Below are 19,108 nucleotides of genomic sequence, written 5' to 3' on the forward strand. Positions count from 1 at the left end.
GTTTCATTTAACACGTTCGTTGTGTGAATAATCTCATTAGATGAATCAATACGTGCTAAATAATGCTGTTTGTACATGATATGGAATTAATGAAAAAGGCAGATTAAAGAAAATATCTAAAATAAAATAAATATCTCCATTACTTACCAAGGAGTAAAATTTGAGATAAATATGTTAGTGATAAAAGAGACAAGATTAAACTTTTATATGTATAAAATTTTTTACAAAATTAATTTTGAAATTAACTTTATATAATTTAAAAAACAAATTAATTTTTAAAGATATCGTTATAAATTTTATTACAGATTCGATTTATTTTTCACCACATTTTCTCTTTCGTTCAAAACTTTTGCTCAATAAATTATTACAATAATTTGCTAAAATTATCCACAGATATGTTTAAAAATTAAAAATCATAATTTCATAATAAATAAATTTTTTTCAACTCTTTTTAAGCACAAAGAGAATCATCAATACTAAATGTTACAACTCTGCATGATTGTGACAAACGAAGCAAGCAAACGAGATTAAGTTATCACAAAAAATACTTCATTTTAATGAAAATTGGATCATAAAGCAATTTGCACAGTTCGATTGTACCTGAATCGAGACCATGTGAAAATCAATGGATACAACGGATGTACGAAGAAAAACTCCGATTATAAATTTTTAACGCAATGATTCCAATTGATTGAATTAAGATGAAGAAATAAAGGTGGCCAAAGACAAAGTACCATTTTTAGAACCTTAATTTATCAACGATAGACATAGAAGAGTCAGAGAATTATTTGCCACGAATTATTTGTTTTTAATGTCCTCCATCAAAGTGTTTAATACGATTCAAACTCCGTTTTATCGCGACGGTAATCAAAGGTAATTTATCATTGTGTTTACGCAGTTCGATCATACAACCACTTTTGTTGGAGTGTGGGTTAACCAAACTTGCGAAAAGTGGTTAATTAAAAGTTGAAGCTTTCATAATTTGTACGAGTACGTAAATAAATTGTATTTTTTGTATATAGAATGATAAAATCGATACTCATTATCGATAGAAATTAATTGGAAATTAAATGTGAAGTGAAAACGAATAAGAGAGAACCAAATGAGAAATCGGTCAGGTGAAAATGTTTTTGTATTTCGAAGAAAAAAAAAAATTTCTATCATTACAAAGTTGAGGAAACAATCATGAAATTTCAAGGAATGGATTTTCAAATGAAATATCGATTCGCCAATAAAATGTGAAAAAGAATTAAAAACTTCTCTCGTTTCGTTTGTTACTAAACTGTTTAATCGTTTAAATACCTCTTGCTAGGTTAAGTTTTTAATTGCTATGGTGGAAATAGTAATTGTGGAAAAATAAAATTTTTCATTGCAACGACAATGAATTAATTGAATTAATTATAACGCGAAATAATTGTTGGTAATTGGTTTCATTTTGTGAAACGTAAAAAAGGGAATTGTACAGAATTTAGAAAGCTTCATACATATCCATTTCGTATGTTATTATAAAATATATAAAAAAAAATATGTATGTAAAAAGAATTACGATAAGAGACATCGTTTTGAATCGAGACACGTTTCTAGTACACGATATTCTTTATACCCATAGATTTACAGAGTTGGCGGAAACATATTCCAGGCAACAAGATAGGTCGTGACAGGAATTTTCCACGTCTAATATAAATATGTATATATTTGTAATTTAGATTTATATCTTAATAATAACAGAATCAATCTATCTCATTTTGTTGCATTAATTTTTATTAATTGGTATACAAATTATACTATGAAAACAAAAGAATTCATTTTTTTCAGAAATAAATATTTATAAAGAATAATGCAGAAACTTAATTATTTACAAATTCCTTCATTTTAATAGAAATTTTCAAGGTTTTATAAATTTTTATGGTAATATGAATATAAATACTTATTTAAATACTTACTATTTAAATAAAATAAATATGATAAAATGAATTGGAATTATTTTTAAATAATTACGAGTTTCCTTAAATATTAAATTTATAATAAAATTTATAATAATTATATTTTAATTATTATACGTAAAATTTTTTATTTTTCTCATTAGATTAAAAATTTTATTATACATTTTTTCCCGTTGTTATTCTGAATTTCTCAAAATTAAAATTTATCAATTGCATAAATTCATTAAATTTAACTAAACTTTCGCTTAAATTTTGTACACAAGTCTTTTTCAGAACTCATTTTCCTCTTGAAACATTAATTGTTATATTATTATCTTTTTCGTGATATAATTATTCGTTCTTCCTTTATAAATTATATATTTATTTACATTAAATTACTCAAAATATCCATATTAAATCTGATGATAAAACCTTTCAATATAATATACATTAATATTAATAAATTAAATATTAATATTAAATGTATCATGTCCAAATATTATATAATCGATGCAAAAAATGGCGTATATAAACAGCGATAAAATATTCAAGATATTAACATTCCAAAAATGTCTGGTTGAAAAATTTAATTTCGATATTGACGTTGCTATATAATTGTGCTTAACTTCGCACTGGAAAACTGCTTGTTAAAAGAGCTCATTACGTATTCAGAACGTGACTGAAAATCAAGATGTAGGATAAGAAAATTCTCGAGTGAGAGATATCTTTCAGACGATGTTGAAGATTAGAGAATTTCTTGCCAATTGTCCAAATATTATTTTTATTCGAAGAAAAATTCACCGATGAAACTTTAAAGACGGAAAATATCGATGAAAAGTGATTAAGATTCAATTATGACGAGTTTTCTATTACAAATGTAGACTTGTTACATTTGTTGGTAAAAAATTAAGTTTAAATTATCTACTTGGAATGGAAAAATGTTCGAAAAAAAATACAGAAATGAAATTTTGCTCCGAGGACGAGCTTAGATTGCCAATTAAAAGTTAAAACTCGAAAAGGATTAATTTCACACGTGTTAATTCTTTTAGCTTATTAAAAGTTACATTGCTGATGCAATTTATTTAAAAATATTTTAAATAAGAGTAGTTGAAACTAAAAAAAAAAAAAGAAAAAATCATATAAATATTTTTTTGCTTAAGTTTCGATGTTGTTCTGGAACGATTCCAGTTTAAGCTTCCAATTTCGAATTCTGTATTTCGAGACGACTATCTTTAATGAAAGGAAACTTTGATTTCTTTCAAAATCTTAAAACTCTAAATTTCAATTTATTTTCAAGACGAAGTTTCAATTGAATTTAGTACGAATAACGTATGACAGCAAATAAAATCAATTATCAAAGAAGAACCAAAAGTTACATTGATCCTGAAATTTTGTAAATTTTGCGATTTGTTGTGATTCATTTAATTTGTACGATTTGTATTTAATATTAAATATGAAAATGTAAAAAAAGTGCGGTGGATTGAAATTGATTCATGATAATTAATTTTTTTTAATCTAAAAAGATCAGATTAAAATCAGATTTATTACAGTCTGATCTTGCTTATAATTTAATTTAAAGATCTTAAATATTTACATCATTAGAATATGATCAATACATTTCTTTTCACTAACTTCATTGAAACATTATATTTCAATTTCTTATTATCCTTATATTCGTACGTGATGTTCCTTCTAATGTCATAAAATACTTTTCTTCCATTGAATATTTTTTTTTTTTTTGAGAAACAGATGTGCAGTTTCAATGACAAAATTTGTTGAAACTATTTCTGATAGGATCCAGAAAGAATAATCTCATTTTGAACGAGAATCGATAGAAGATCGTTTTGATAACGTGTTTTAAAAATAAAGATCAGAGAAGACAAAAAGTGAAAAGTCAAACGTTTTCGATTTATCAAGAGTCACTTGGATTTTTGTTAGATCCTATGATACCAACGGAAGTCACGGAACGCGTGTACACAAGAAGATAAATTTAATTTCTTTCAAGTTATCCAACTCACTCGTATCTTAATCGAAGAAGTCGAGAAATACTGTTATATTGATTGTTATACAGTATTATATTGTGCGTGTACAAGTTTTTTGATCTAAAGTAAAATTTAAAATTGATGTATCTAAAAATTAATTTGTTATGAATTCAATAATATTTAAGTGTTTATTGAATCTTCTTAAAAAATTACTAGCATTGGAATTTTCTTTATACATCTTCTAGACGAAATAAAATTTTTTTGTAATTGGATTGAAAGGATAAAACAGACATTAAAGCATTTGAAGCAAATAAAATAGAAAAATGTTTGGGGGATTTAAAAAGTTACTAAAAGTTTTTAGAATAATTATTGAAAAAAATTTAATCGATACACAAAACAACAAAGAAAACAACGTTAATAAATATAATTAATGTTATAACAACAAGAAATTAAATAAGATTAAAATAAAAATATGTAAAATAAGTTTTCCTTTGTAACTTCAAAATAAAATTAATAAAATGAATCCATAATAACTTTTAATACATTAAAACGCAGATTACCAATTTTGAAACAGTTTAATATTTTTTACCAATATTTTTCTACCAGCGTCAACATAATTTTTTACATGACTGAAAAAAAATACCAGAAATTTTTTTAATCTTCCTTGGATCGTAAAAAATTTGTAAAGTCGAAAAGTTTCTTATCACAGAAGAAGAAGAAGAAAAAAAAAAGAACAATTCTTCTACGTACAAGACAAGATCCCTGTGGAATACGTATACTGAGGTCACATCGAAACTTTTAAAACGACTAAAGGGACGAGTAAACTTGGCATCTTTCACGGGAAATTTGAAATTACACTAGTAGATTGCGGAATAATATTTTATTGAACGTATAAAATATATAAACGCATATATAAACATATAGAAAGGAATTTTTGAGAAATCGATGAGATAAATATAACGATATTTAAATTCAATTTTTGATAGAGCGAGCTTTCGACAGGAAAAAGGATTTAAGGAAGAATGAATAAAATATTTTTAAAGAAATGTATAAAACAACTAGAAGAATTTATCTTTATCTTCTCTTCCTTTCGAAGATCTTTTTTACGAGAGGTTTGGAAAGTTTGAAAAGAACATGAAATATTTTATCGACTTTTTCAACATAATTCCTGTGAATATTAAATTTATTTGAAAATGTGCAAACAAGTGTTAAAAATAATATTAAAGAAATTTTTCTTTTCTTATATTATTAAAATTATTTGTAATGAGAATTATATTACAAAATAATTTTTTCGTTTTATTTTTTTATATTTATAGTCGTATTTTTTGTGAATAAAATATTATCGAATTTATTTTGAAGAAAAGACAAGTATTATGGTAAGACCGAAAATGTACGAAAATAAATTAGGAGGGATACGAGACCTAGGGATTTTATCAAGAACTTTATCGCTTATTTTCCCCTGAACGCGTGAAGACTAGCAACCATTCTTTTTTCGTTCAAATATAACAAATAAACAATTCAGAATGAATTGTATCGAACAAATCCAAGGTTTCTTTCACTGAAAATATTAAATTCAAGAATTAAAACGTTAACGTCAGAAAATATTGATAAATTATTATTGAATGTAAAACAAAACGAACGATAAAAAATATGATGAATCTTAGAACGACGTTATTAATTTCAATTCAACGATCGTATCAGAAATTTTATTACACAAATATATATTATAAATCATATTATACTACAAAAATCTATCAATATATATAAACAACAAATTAATAAAATTTCAAATTTCCGATTCAACTTTTCATTAACAAGTATTTCAAGCAATAAATACGATCAATTTTTTATTTGAAAATTTATTAAAAAATTTTTTTGAATTAATAACATCGTAAAGAACGTTGGCTTAAGATAATAGCACATACTTTCACGAGAAACATTTTCAAAATTCCATTCCCGCAATATCGTCCTCTCCCCAAGATTAATTTTCGATCGTGGGAGTTTATCTTCGCCACAAGTGTTGGACTGGTAACTATATTGAATACCCACATCCACTTCAGTCTTTGAACTTCATGAAGGGTACCTGGGCAAACAACCGTTTATCCAGGCTGACACGTCTGCTGCCGAAGTGCATTAATTGATTTAACCTTTGCGTCGCGCCATAACACATACCTTAATTTCACGTTTCGTCGAAACGACGATAAACGATATGCTAATTCGATCATTGTCCTAACTGGGACGAATCTCTAAAGTCCTTGTTATATTTCGTAAATGGTATAAATGACTGATCTGAATTTGCCACCATTTTGAATTTCTAAGCTCTTATCTATCGTCTTAGGAATTATTCAGAAGAAAATTGTGGAAAGAGTGGAAAATTAATTGTGAAACAATATAGCAATTCGATTATTGCCCTAACCGTGACGAGTAATCTCGTCTTTGTTATATTTTACAAATGATTGATAGGGGTTTGCCGCCATTTTGAATATATAAACTCTATCTGTCGTTTTAGGAATTATTCAGAAGAAAATTGTGAAAGCGTGGAAAATTAATTATGGAATGTCACGAAAATTAATTATGAAAGCAATGGCAAGTGTGCATTATATAAAATTCTTATAATATATTCAAAATTTTTCGATATCTAAATAATATCTATTAAATTAGATTCTGTTAGATCTGAAAACATTTCAAAGATGGAGCATAAAAAGAATTTATCCAATTTTAAATATTATACTATATCAAGAATCGCAATTTTTGAACAATCCAATATTTTTTATTCTGTTTTTAAATTCCTTATATTTTCCTATTATTTTATCAGCAAAAGAAGATATGAGATTCTGGAATTGATCCCTTATTTTTGAAGAATTTATCCCGCAGAATAAAATTTATTGGAAAAATATAACTGATCTATTATTCTCATAAGAGATATGAGTATATTTGTATTTTATATATATACACGTATAAGTTTCAATGCAATTTAAACGAGAGGGAAAAAGAGGAATGATCAATCTCATAATAAAATTAAATTTTCTATAAATTTAATTTCGTTTTTCATATATAAAGTTATCGTCAATTTATATATAATTTCTCTGCCAAAGTATATAAATTGATTAAGTAATTTGATATCAACTTCATCATTAATTCCTCTTTCTACAGGATTATCTACTTAACTATGATATGATTCGATAACATACTTTCGCATTTCATCGAAGGAAAAATGTTCGAAAACTTCTATTAATTTCTGTAGCATCTAATTTACCAAGACTGACTGGCTAAGCAAATAATAATCTTAAACATTTAAACGAACAGATTTATCGTTCGTTAATTCCAATAAATTAAAAGAAACACTCATATTATATGAAAATATTTTACAATATTTTATGAAAATTCTAAATTCAGAGAGATCTTATCATTAAGTTTATTACGAAATTATCGAATGTTTTCTCTATATTGAATAATAATATAACTGGATCAATCTCTTAATTTGTTTATTCGCTGAATCCGCTTTCTGAGAACAATAATACAATCGATTCCTGTTATTGAAAGATCGAATATCCAGATGTTAGTACAGAGAGAAAAAAAGAAGGAAGAGGAGAAAAGAGTGTGGATCTATTCGATCCACGTTATGTATAAAGCACTTGCTAACAATATCGTGAAAAATATAATATGATATCAAAAGATTTAATAGAATTTCTTGAAGAATAAATTGTATTAATCCAATTATCATTGTATAATATTATTGAATAATTAGCAGAATTGAAATTGCAATGACTTTTTTGATGCAAAAGATCGATTCAATTAAATGAATTAAATATTGAATATCTTAATATATTCCTTGATTTAATTAATTTCTAATTATTAATTGATAATTTTATATAAAAAAAGGAGGATATAACAAATCAAATAGGATTTAACTTTGATTTAATCAATTTTTAAATGTTGATCACTATTTCTATTTGGAATTAGCGAGATTAAATTCGTGGAAACGAAATATGTTATATGTATATAATGAAACGATATAAGAATAAGAGAAATTTCGTGGAATTATAAAGTTCATTACGCGATATTAATTGATCTACAATTTGATACAAATGAAATTAAAAGTTCCAGTAGAGATTCTTTCATTTTTTCTCATTACTCTTCCTCTCCTCTCTTTTTTTTTTTTCTTTTCCTTTCTCTCCCTTTCTTCTTTATCACTGTAAATTTTAATCATACTATTCTTTTCTTCGTCAATCTTTCCTTTTTTTTCTTAATCATCCTCTTGTTCTTCTTTGTCACTTCAAACATTTCGTCTTCTTTAATATTTTCTTTCTTCTTCAAACAAATATTGTGTAATGCGTAGATATATATATATAAAAAAAAAATAGTCAAGCTTCATAATTAAAATCACCATTAGCATTATCGTGTATTATGCAATAATTAATCGAATAATCGAATCGAATGGCGACGATTTATAAGAGAGTTATTTTGAGATTTTGATTTTATTTCGACAACTATGTCTACGATCAAACTTACAGAACAAACTGCTAACAATAAGTGTCAACGCACACAAAGACGGTCAATCAAGCATCGGTGAACACCGAATACGTTTCACTCTGAAAACATGAGAAGTTTGTTCACTTGTAACTTTGTAATTAACACGTGTCGTGTAATTGGACTTCTGGTAATGAACAAAATTGAACAAGCAATTCTACGAAAAGGATGAAAGGCGATCAATTACGATATAACCTAAAAATAAGAATTATTTCATTCCACGTTCATCGATTTTTATTCCCGAATTCATATCTCGAGTAAATCTCGAAAATTCTTGGCAAAGTTATTAGATTCCATTCAAACGAGAATTTTTATATAAGAGTTATTTTTGTATAGTAAGTTATATTGATCAATAATAACCAGAGGCAAAATTTATTCGCCTTTCATAACTTTGGTAATGAAAAGTATTTTTTTCAAATGAATTCTTAAGATTTATGAAATAATGAAATATTTGCTGCTTCAAATTCTATTTGAGAGGAATGAAATTATAATAAATATTGTATAACGTAACGAAATATAAAAGAGCAAGAACGTGAAACGAAATTGCGTGATATAATATAAGAGAAATTAGCTGAAAATCGAGGGATGAATCAAGATTTTTTTCTTGGAAATACATTTTTTATATTTATTCTTTTAAAAAAAGAATATGTCGAAAAAAATAAATGAAATGTCATATAATTTTTTTTCTTTTTTATGTACTCTTTTACATAAATTTTATATGTACTCTTATAAAATGTAATTTTCAATTGATCATAATAATTACTTTTAATTTCAAACTAATAACAAGAATTTTAGAAATTTTAATTACGATATTTCGTAAATAAACGATTGTATATGAGGATTCTAAATTTCGAATTAAATTTCGAATGATATTTTAATAAAATCTGTATAACCTATTCGCTGAAAACTAATTAAATCTGTAAGTTCAATCTATGTTGTGTCACCAATTCAGAATTAATTATCCAAATCAATAACTGTTTTCAAAAACAAATATATCGAAGATATAAAATATTAATTATAATAGATTTATAATCTATTAAATGCAATAATTATTTTTAAAAATATTTAAAAAGAATTCCGATTTGTCCTTTTCAAGACAATTAACGACAAAATTGTTCATCGGATAATTTCATCGTTATCCTCTCTAATTCAATGTAAATCCAATCCAAAATCCTATCGTATTATTAATTTAAATAATATTAATTCAAATCTATATTAATTATCTTTAATAAATTACGTCCGTACAATAATGGATTCCACAGGTAACAGAGATCGTACTAAACCGCAGAGTAGTTTGATAAATCGAAAATACAACGAAATCAATACGAATAATTGCTACGAGTCGTTTCGTGTTATTTCTACCAACTGTCAACCAATTTAGCGAATAAACCTATAAGTGGAATTATGGGACAAAATATCGATCACAGGAATATCGTTCTATTACCAGCTGATTAAACCTATCTAACTAGTTAAGTTGGTTTGGTAATTTCTTCTACCATCTCAATTTGCAATCTAAGTCTTCCAATTGATCGATATTTATTTATTTATATCAATAATTATTAAATTTAATCATTTTTGATGATCTTGAAGGATTGCATTTGATTTCAATTACAAGAAAAAACTAAGAATGATCTAACAATATTTCTATTTACATCGATATCTATTATTATCGATCTAACATCCACTATTATCAAGATTTCGATTTTTTTTTTTTTTTGAGAGAGAGACAAAAAACGAAATGAAATAAAATAATCAAATAAGAACAATTGAATTCAACGATTAATCGAATCCCCTACGCATTTCACTTTTGCATAATGAATCCATTACATGAAAATATATTATATAACATCTTGTTATTGGGTTATTGAGAATATTATAATATATTTTAATGTAATGTAAGGAAGTAGAAAATTCATTTTATTTCATTTGCTTGATATTTACGTTTTCATCGATCTGAAGATAGAGTCACGACAATGGCAAAAGAACATCAAACGTGGGCGATTGTGATTCCTGAATACTAATGAGAAAGACTGCTAAATAAACAGTTCTGCTTCTGTAAACAGAGATACCAAGATCCTTGTCTCTTCGGCTCAAGCAAGATTACGAAAAATTAATCGATGGTCAAACGAGGACGGAATCAGTAATTTCTGTTTACATTATTTATGCCATGTACCAATTTATAATCTAATTTCGATGAGAAATAATTTTTGAAATAATATTAGAATTCGTGTATGTCAAGTCATTTTCCATTGTATTACAAACTTGATATTATAAGAAAAAATTGATTAAAATTTGGAAAAAGTACGAATTCTAATTGTTGAAGAAAAGAGATTAGATTAGATTTTGTTAAAAATAATGATAGACACTTTTTCTTCTCAAATTAGAAATAAAATTTAGGAGAAAAATAAAAAATTGAAGTTAAATCCAAAAGTTAAAAAAGACATAAAGTTTAGAATAAATTTAATATATGCAAAGTGGAGATTTTTAATGTAAATAAATATAAAACTGTCAAATGTTGAATTTAGAATAATCATACTTAACATCTGCTTGCTTTCTTGCGATCCAACAAAATTAATTATGTTATTCTAAATCTATTAATATACTATCGATTTTACTTAACAGTTATGTTTTCTTTTCTGTAACTTACTCTGTTTATAGTATGCACTGTCTGCAAATTTGTTACAAAATTGCACTTGTGCATGAAGTTTCAATATCCAATAACACGATTTATGACATACGTCAAGCAAATATTATCGAAATGTATACTGAATGAATAATAAATAAAATAAGAAAAGATATAATATTATTGACTCACGTATACATGTTCAATTGAAGAAAAATAGATCGATCAATTACCATATTCAAAATTTACGATCTTGAAATAAGTCGTGAAGAGATACTCGAAATAATTACATATTTATCGTGTATGTAGGGAAGGATCAATAAAATAAAATAGTACTTTGTTTCTTCGTTGAGAAATTCCAAATGAATAAAACTAAAAAACCATAGAACAAATTAATAAGTGCAAAAACCTGAAATTTTTTAATAAAATTGATAAATATGAAAAAGAACTTTTGTATCTATTTCAAATGGGTATACATTTGATTGAGGATCCTACTGACTACTTCAAGTTTTATAATAAATGTTAGAGACAGAATAGTCGTTTTTGTACTTTCGATTAGCATATTCATTCCAGAGGATTTGAACGTGACTGTCAATTAACTTCATGAGATAAATTTGGTTATGTTGCACTCCTCTTGGAAATTGAGATGAAAAATTAGAAAAATAGCCCATAAACGAACAAATTCAAGATATGCGTTACATAAACATAAAGTTAAATTACGAGATAGAGTGAGATTAAATACAATTTCCAAAAGATTACCGCAAAACTGGCGACGGATAAAATAAGTCGTACACTTTGCCCAAGGGAAAGTTTCAAGAAATTGAGGCGGCTTCCCAACTATCTGTTGCCAACAAAAGAACAAAGTATAAGGATCGGTGAGAGCTTAGTGAATAAGAATTACTTCAGGAATATAAGAAGACACTTTTGAGAAACACTTTGTTATTCCCTTTTTATCGAACAATTCGTTAAATTATAAGCTGCAACAAATTTCTTCGAGAGTGATAAATTGCTATGGACATTCAATCATTTGTATCAGTGAAAAAACTTTACTTAATTACAACATTTAAAAAGAAAATAACGGAGAGTAATGGAACATTGAACAATCTTGTTGATTAACATTTACATGTACAAATTAATTATCAAATAATTATTAACGAATAATAATTATTCACGTTGTGAACTGTTACTTTAATCTGTATAATGGATATCTGTATTCAAAATCCATATTGTTATCCAAATTTGTTATTTTGTACGAGAAATGATTCTTGTAATTTGTTAATTTTGTTAATGAGATTGAAAACTAGTAGAAAATCATTCTTTTTGTAAAATACTACGTTTATAATTATTATAAATTTCTTCCAATTTTTCTTCCAATAAAATTCACACAATCACTCTATTAAAATATTTAAATATGTACGAACAATATTGAGATTTCAAATGAAAAAATAAAAGATTGAAAATTTACTGCTTGTTTCGCGACAATTTATATATGATTGGAAAATCGAAAGAGTAAGAAAATAAGAGGAAGAAAAGACAGGAAATCGAGCATTTGAGCTTTATCGATCCTCGACGTTGATAATACGTGTTAACGGTTTAATCTTCATTAAGATGATCGTGAACTTCTGTTTGCTAGTTAAAATTTAATCCATCCTTTTTAATGGCTCGTCATTTTCTCGATAATTACGTGGCGATAGCATCGAAAGCAATGTTTATCCAGAAAATTGTATACAACACGTATACACGATATTTTCTAAGAACAACTGTATACACTATCGTATATTTAAATGTCGTGAAATAGATCAATCATCGATTTCTCGTTCATTGATCGGCAAATTTTCGAGCAAGAATAATCACGAAGAAAATGAAATACAGCCTCATGGTAAAATACATCTTTATGCGTACATCATGTATAGACCGCAATGATCGATTTCCAATAAACTGACCGCAGTTAAAGGTGTTGGGAATATTATTGCACTTTCATCATTGTGATCTTACATTTGATTCCCATCGTTGGAATGATTTATAATGATGCCTTTGTGATTCGATATTTGAACGATTCAAACGAATTTCTATATGATGGAGCAATTGAAGCTGTAAACTTCCATGTGCAAAAAGATCAGCAATTTTTTTTTTCTTTTCTTTTCTTTTTTTTTCTTTTCTTTTCTTTCCTTTCCTTTTCTTTTCTTTTCTTTTCTTTTCTTATTTTTGTAATTAAATATTTTACGTATTGCAAATTTCAATAATTGGAAAAATCCTTTTCAAATTTCTTCAAAGAATTTGCAATTTCTTTTTCGCTTTTCCTTTTTTTACATTTATTCGATTTTTAATTTAAATCCTATTGCGCTTTATTCGACTGGAATTCATTTCTCAAGCGAAGACTAGAATTGACGATGAATTTCCACCGTTCGATAAAATTCATTTCCAGAATGCTATTTTGAATTGAATCGGTATCAGTCGTCAAAAATTTAAATGCATTCATTTCGGTTCATAATGAGAGTAATGACATGACAATGACAAATACAAGTTATGCACGATGCATAAGAACTCGTAATTACGAGCATGAAATTATGTTTCAGAACTTGTTTCATCCCTCTTCCGCGTCTTTAATGTTTTATGAGTTTGCCTCGTGTAATCGCCGAGCTGATTCGAGTTACGATTAAAAACGTAAGTTAAATTAGATGTTCTATATGTCTGTACAATAAATATACCATGTAAATAAAGTAAAATACCCTATTATAAATTATAACTATCGTAAATGCTTGTCTTAAGAGATTGAAAAGAAATTAAACTTCTTTTACACCAATTTCCTCTTCCTTTATATTTATGAGCATGTAATATTTATTCTCTTCCATGTTTAAAACACGAATAATTTGAATTTTTGCAATTATTCTCTGTTAAATTCCGTTACAATTTTAATAATTAATTCGTTTAAATGAAAAATGAAAAGAGAATTCGTATAAAAAAGATATAAATCAAAAGAATGTAATTGTATCGATAAAAAAGAACTTCCAATAAATTTTCATTATTGGGTGATTCAAACGTTTACCATCAAGTAATTAATAATTTTGTTTATTATTAATTGTCTTCGCTTTCATAGTATCTAAAAGCAAACGATTATTAATGCATTAATGATTGAACTAGATATCTTTTTAATTTTCCCTTTATTTTTATAAATGTGAATAATTCTTTTAAAAATTAAAAGATATTCTTTTTTAAAAATCAATGTGAGAAACTAACTAACTAATTAAATAATTTAACTATTTAACTAATTAAACTGATAACTGTTCTTTTCTAAAAATTAACACAATATTTTCCAAATATTGAAAATAATTTCTCGACTTTTATTATTTATTAATCAAACTGTTTATTCGCATAGAAAATACATGCACCAATGCAAACACCAATACGAACGTGATATCAGAACTTCTATAATTACACGAAAATTTGCAAACGCCTACATATTCATTCGAGTATATATACGTAAATACGCTGCATCTGTTCCATCAAGCTAGCAATGCTAATACCAAATATCACGAATGCAGGTTGTAATCAGAACCTACTCAAAGAAGTTGAAGCTGAAGATCTCAATCAAAGAACCTATATCTAAATAAAATGTAATATATATTGAAATATGTTGGAATGATGTATGAATATTTAATATTTATTTCTGCAAAAATATAAATTAACATAGTAATAAAAATTGACCTATAAAAATATATATAAATATCAATATTAATTACATTCATGATAATAATAATACATATTTTTTTGTTTTATCATTTAATTATCAACACGATCGTCAATTTTTGAAACAAAAAGAATGTAAAAAAATGAATAATGAAGAAAAATATTTTTTCTTCATTAATTGATCGTGTCTTTAATTAAATCATTGCGTCAACAAATAGATGAAATTAATTTTGTATTATTTCTTTTCTATGCCACATGATTTCGATTATTTTGTGAAATTCTGTTCGCTACATTATGACGACAAAACAACTTTATTTTTTTGTTTTTTTATGTCGCCTATACTGTCCAGTTTTCGTCAATATCAACTGCACGTGACACACGTCAATTAAATAAACACATTGTTCATTCATTGGTGACGAAAAAACTTGGAAAACACTGTCAGAATTGGCGTGTAAAGAAATTGCATAATTGATAATATATAATAATGTATAAAATATTCAAAATAAAATATTATATACACGCTATATTATTTAGCAATTGAAATAAACCTCTATTTTTTTTTTTTTTTGCTTCTATTTATTTAATTAATAAAAATATGAATTTACTTAAACATTCGCAATATAGCGAAAATATAATATAATATAATTCTCTTTCACGTCATTCGAAACGTTTAATCATATTCCTTCGAACCGTTTATACCCTAATATTTCGTCCTTATGTCAGAATGACTGCGACAAAAGATTAAAATCGGTGACAAGTTATAGTTGTCGAGAGGGAAATAATTTGCGAATCATATTGCAAGAGATCGTAATTTTGTCACGTTATATACTTGAAAAATGAAATATTCTCGAGAAAAAATGAGAAATTTCTGTTCCTTTTCTAACCATTCAACCATTTAAAAGTGAAATAACAAGCATATAAAAAATATTTTTAAAAACGAGATGAAAAACAATTATTCTTTTATTAATAAGATCTTTCTAATATTAAAGAAAAAATAAAAATAAACATTTATAGCAATAGCTTTAATCTTTGAGATTCCTATTTTTAGAAATTCGTAAAAAAAATATAAAAAAAAAATAATAATTCTTGAAAAAAGATTACATTTTAATTCAATATTCGGAACGATGATAATGAGAAAGGAAATCTATTAAACAAAAATTATTTTTTCTAATCGAAATAATTTCAGAAAGAGAAAAAAAGAAATAATTTTACATTTGACATTAAAGCTTGTACAATACGTGGAAAAATTTAGTAATCATATATATGAACCGTAAAGTTATTTTTTTTAATTTTTCGGAATTTTATTTTTTCTTTGTATATTGTATATCATTCCTTCAAATTATTTTAACCTATATAAATTCAACAAAATTTATATCATATAATTTAATATATGGCGAATTAATATCTCATTTTAAAGTAGTTTTATATATTAATTTATTATGTTAATAAAATTGTGCATACATGCAGCAATGTAAAGGATAACTCGATTTTAACACGTTAATGGAATAAAGTATCGAACTGTAAAGAAATGACATAAAAGCATTCTTTAAACTAATCAGATTAAATTTTCCATGCAACAGGTTTGTTTAACGTTTCGTTAGAAATCTATGTGTACAATATCCGTAGAATTTTAAAAATTTTCAAGCTACAATTTTTCATAATAAAAGAATAACGTGTTTCTTCCGAAGTTTCTATCTTTTCTTAACAAAAAAAAATTAATTTATAATTTTTAACATGTTAATTACGATTTCTTCATATTACTCATTCAAAATTCAAAAATTAGCGATAAAATATCACAAATGAATTGAAAATAAATCAAAAAACAAATTCACATAATAGCAATATGAAAGCTTGTAATCATTGAATTTTTTCATAGAATGAAAATATGTAAAAAAAAAAAAATAGTAATTCAAATGTTTTATATTCATTCTATACATATAAAGAAGAAACATTAAAATCGAAATACGAAATGCAAATTACTACGTATACATATTTGTTCCGACCTTCCATTAGACTTATTTATCCTTTACCTCTCTATCTCCTGAGAATTCAAGATAATAAAACAGAAAATACAACTTTTTCTTTTTTTAATATTACATAAAAATCAAATATATTATAAATTATTAGAAAAAATTATTAAAAAAATCATATATAATATTTCAACATTACAATGCTTAAGTATTCGCATTGTATGTTTATTATATCATTTATATGATTAATTAAGCCAAAATATTATATGAATAAATAATTATAAGAATTTTATACTAATAAAATAAAATATAGAAATGATAAGGAAATACTTCGTTGAAAAATAAAACTATCTATATAAATTATGTAGGCATTGAACATGTTATTCGCATCGAATTATATGAAATTCGATAACGACTTGAAAAATTCAATAACGACTTCAAAAAGCTTGTCACTAATCTTATTACGTTCCAATGATGCGTAAAAGTCTTTTAGAATTTTATAAAGACATCTAAAGTCTAAATTATATTTCATTACTATGTTGCAATTTCGAAATATTCGATCCACTGTACTATTAAAACAAAACAAAATATAAAAACATAAAAATAAAGTACGCAATAGATATTTAGAAGCTATCTACGTAGATAAATGATAATAGTCGAAATCATGCACGAAAGATACGAGAGTAAAGTTAATAAACACGAACAAGGTGAACAATTAAAATCGTTTCTGTATATCGAAATTTTCCCTTCGTGACTCACGATTAGGATCGTTTACACAGTGAACTCGATAAGCAGTATTGATTCGCGTGAAAATTTTCCTCAAACCACTATTTGTTATCGGAATATAGTCAATTTCGAGGATCAGGTTTTTATATTACGCAATGATATTTCCTCTGACAAGCGCACAATTGAACGAAATAACCAATCAATGTGGGAATTTCAAAATATGCAAAGCAATTCGAATGTTTATCATTCATTTATCATTCACGTTTCGTGTGCAATTATGCAAAAGAAAATTTGAAAGATAAGATCCTTGAATTTGAAAAACTTTCTGAGAAATTCGAAATATTGGGGAACGAAATTTGAACTTTAACAAAATCTTGAAAAGAAATTAAAATAAAAGTCAAATCATAAAATTATTAGCATGAAATTGATCTTGAATAAAAATAACCAATTCTTTTTTTCTCTAATTAATTTATAATTTGGAAAATTAAATAATAATTTAATTAACATGTGTATATTGTAAAATAAAAATAATAATAACTTAAATAATATAAAAATATAAAAGTGTACTTACAGCTGTGATTCGATGGAGAATCAATTCGCAGAATAACGCGAATCAAGATTGAATCCGTTTGTCAACGTACAGGAACGCGCATCGGAAACCTTTTATCAAAATTAAATCCTCGATCTTATCGAAAAACAAATCTCCATTCTATTCTAACACTCTATTCTATGATTCCACATCTCGATCCTAATTATTCTTGAGTCCATAACGTAACGGAAAGCGAAAAAAAAAAAAAACACAAAATCAAAATAGTAATCACGTCTTCTACGATCGATCGATCTTTCACAAACTTGTATCTTTTATCGACGATAAAAATCCTCTCTATCCGTTTCTAAATAAATCGGTATAACGATCATCCATAGATCGATTTCACGGTTTTCGCGATAAATCTCATCGATCGTATCGATCAAAGAGAGGACAGAATGCTCGAAAAGGGGAACGATGCGATACGGTGGTTGCTCGCGTCACGGCGCGCTGAGAACTGAATACCTTTCGACGGTGGTGGCTCGCGATAGGTCGGTCGAAGGAAAGCGAGTGGGGTTTGCGTGCGGAAAAACGTGAAGAATGCCTTGAAAGAGAAAGATAGAAATGAAGAAAAAGGGTGGTGTCTTTTTCTGGGTGATCCTGTAGGTCAAAGAAGGGGGATCAGACATTGGTTGATCCCCACGTTTACTCGACATTCAACCTTTATCATCGAAAGCTTATCCGTTACTGCTTATCACGCTGGGTCAATCAACATGAAACAAAGAACAAATGCAGATAATCTGGACTACGATGACGAATTTAGGATGAATAATGGTAGCATAAATTATGTTTTAAAGTGAAATAATTGTTTGAAATCGAAAAATTGTCGGATATTTTATGTTGAAAGTAAATAATAATAATGATATTTATAATGATAATGATAATTTTAGTTTTCAACTATATTTTTTTCATGATATATGATAAATGATATATAATAATAAATGAATTTTTTATTCGCGGATCTACTTTTTATTATTCTGAACTTTGAAAAAATGATGAAATTGGAAAGATTATAGAAATTTCTATAATATTATCTAATTTCATGATAGATAATCATTAAGTGAAATATTTAAAACTTTTTT

At 26.0% G+C, this 19,108-nt stretch overlaps 1 protein-coding gene across 1 annotated transcript in view; it reads right to left on the minus strand.

The window, feature by feature from the left end:
• Positions 1-18,491, minus strand: part of LOC102676557 (synaptotagmin-3) — an 81,759-nt gene extending 63,268 nt beyond the window's left edge. The window contains exon 1 of the mRNA XM_031510477.1: positions 18,012-18,491. The gene's annotated coding sequence lies outside the window, so the exon portion shown is untranslated. The remainder of the gene's footprint in view (positions 1-18,011) is intronic.
• Positions 18,492-19,108: the final 617 nt, after the last annotated feature.

This window comes from Apis dorsata, unplaced genomic scaffold (assembly GCF_000469605.1).
Source record: "Apis dorsata unplaced genomic scaffold, Apis dorsata 1.3 scaffold_231, whole genome shotgun sequence".
NCBI lineage: Eukaryota > Metazoa > Arthropoda > Insecta > Hymenoptera > Apidae > Apis > Apis dorsata.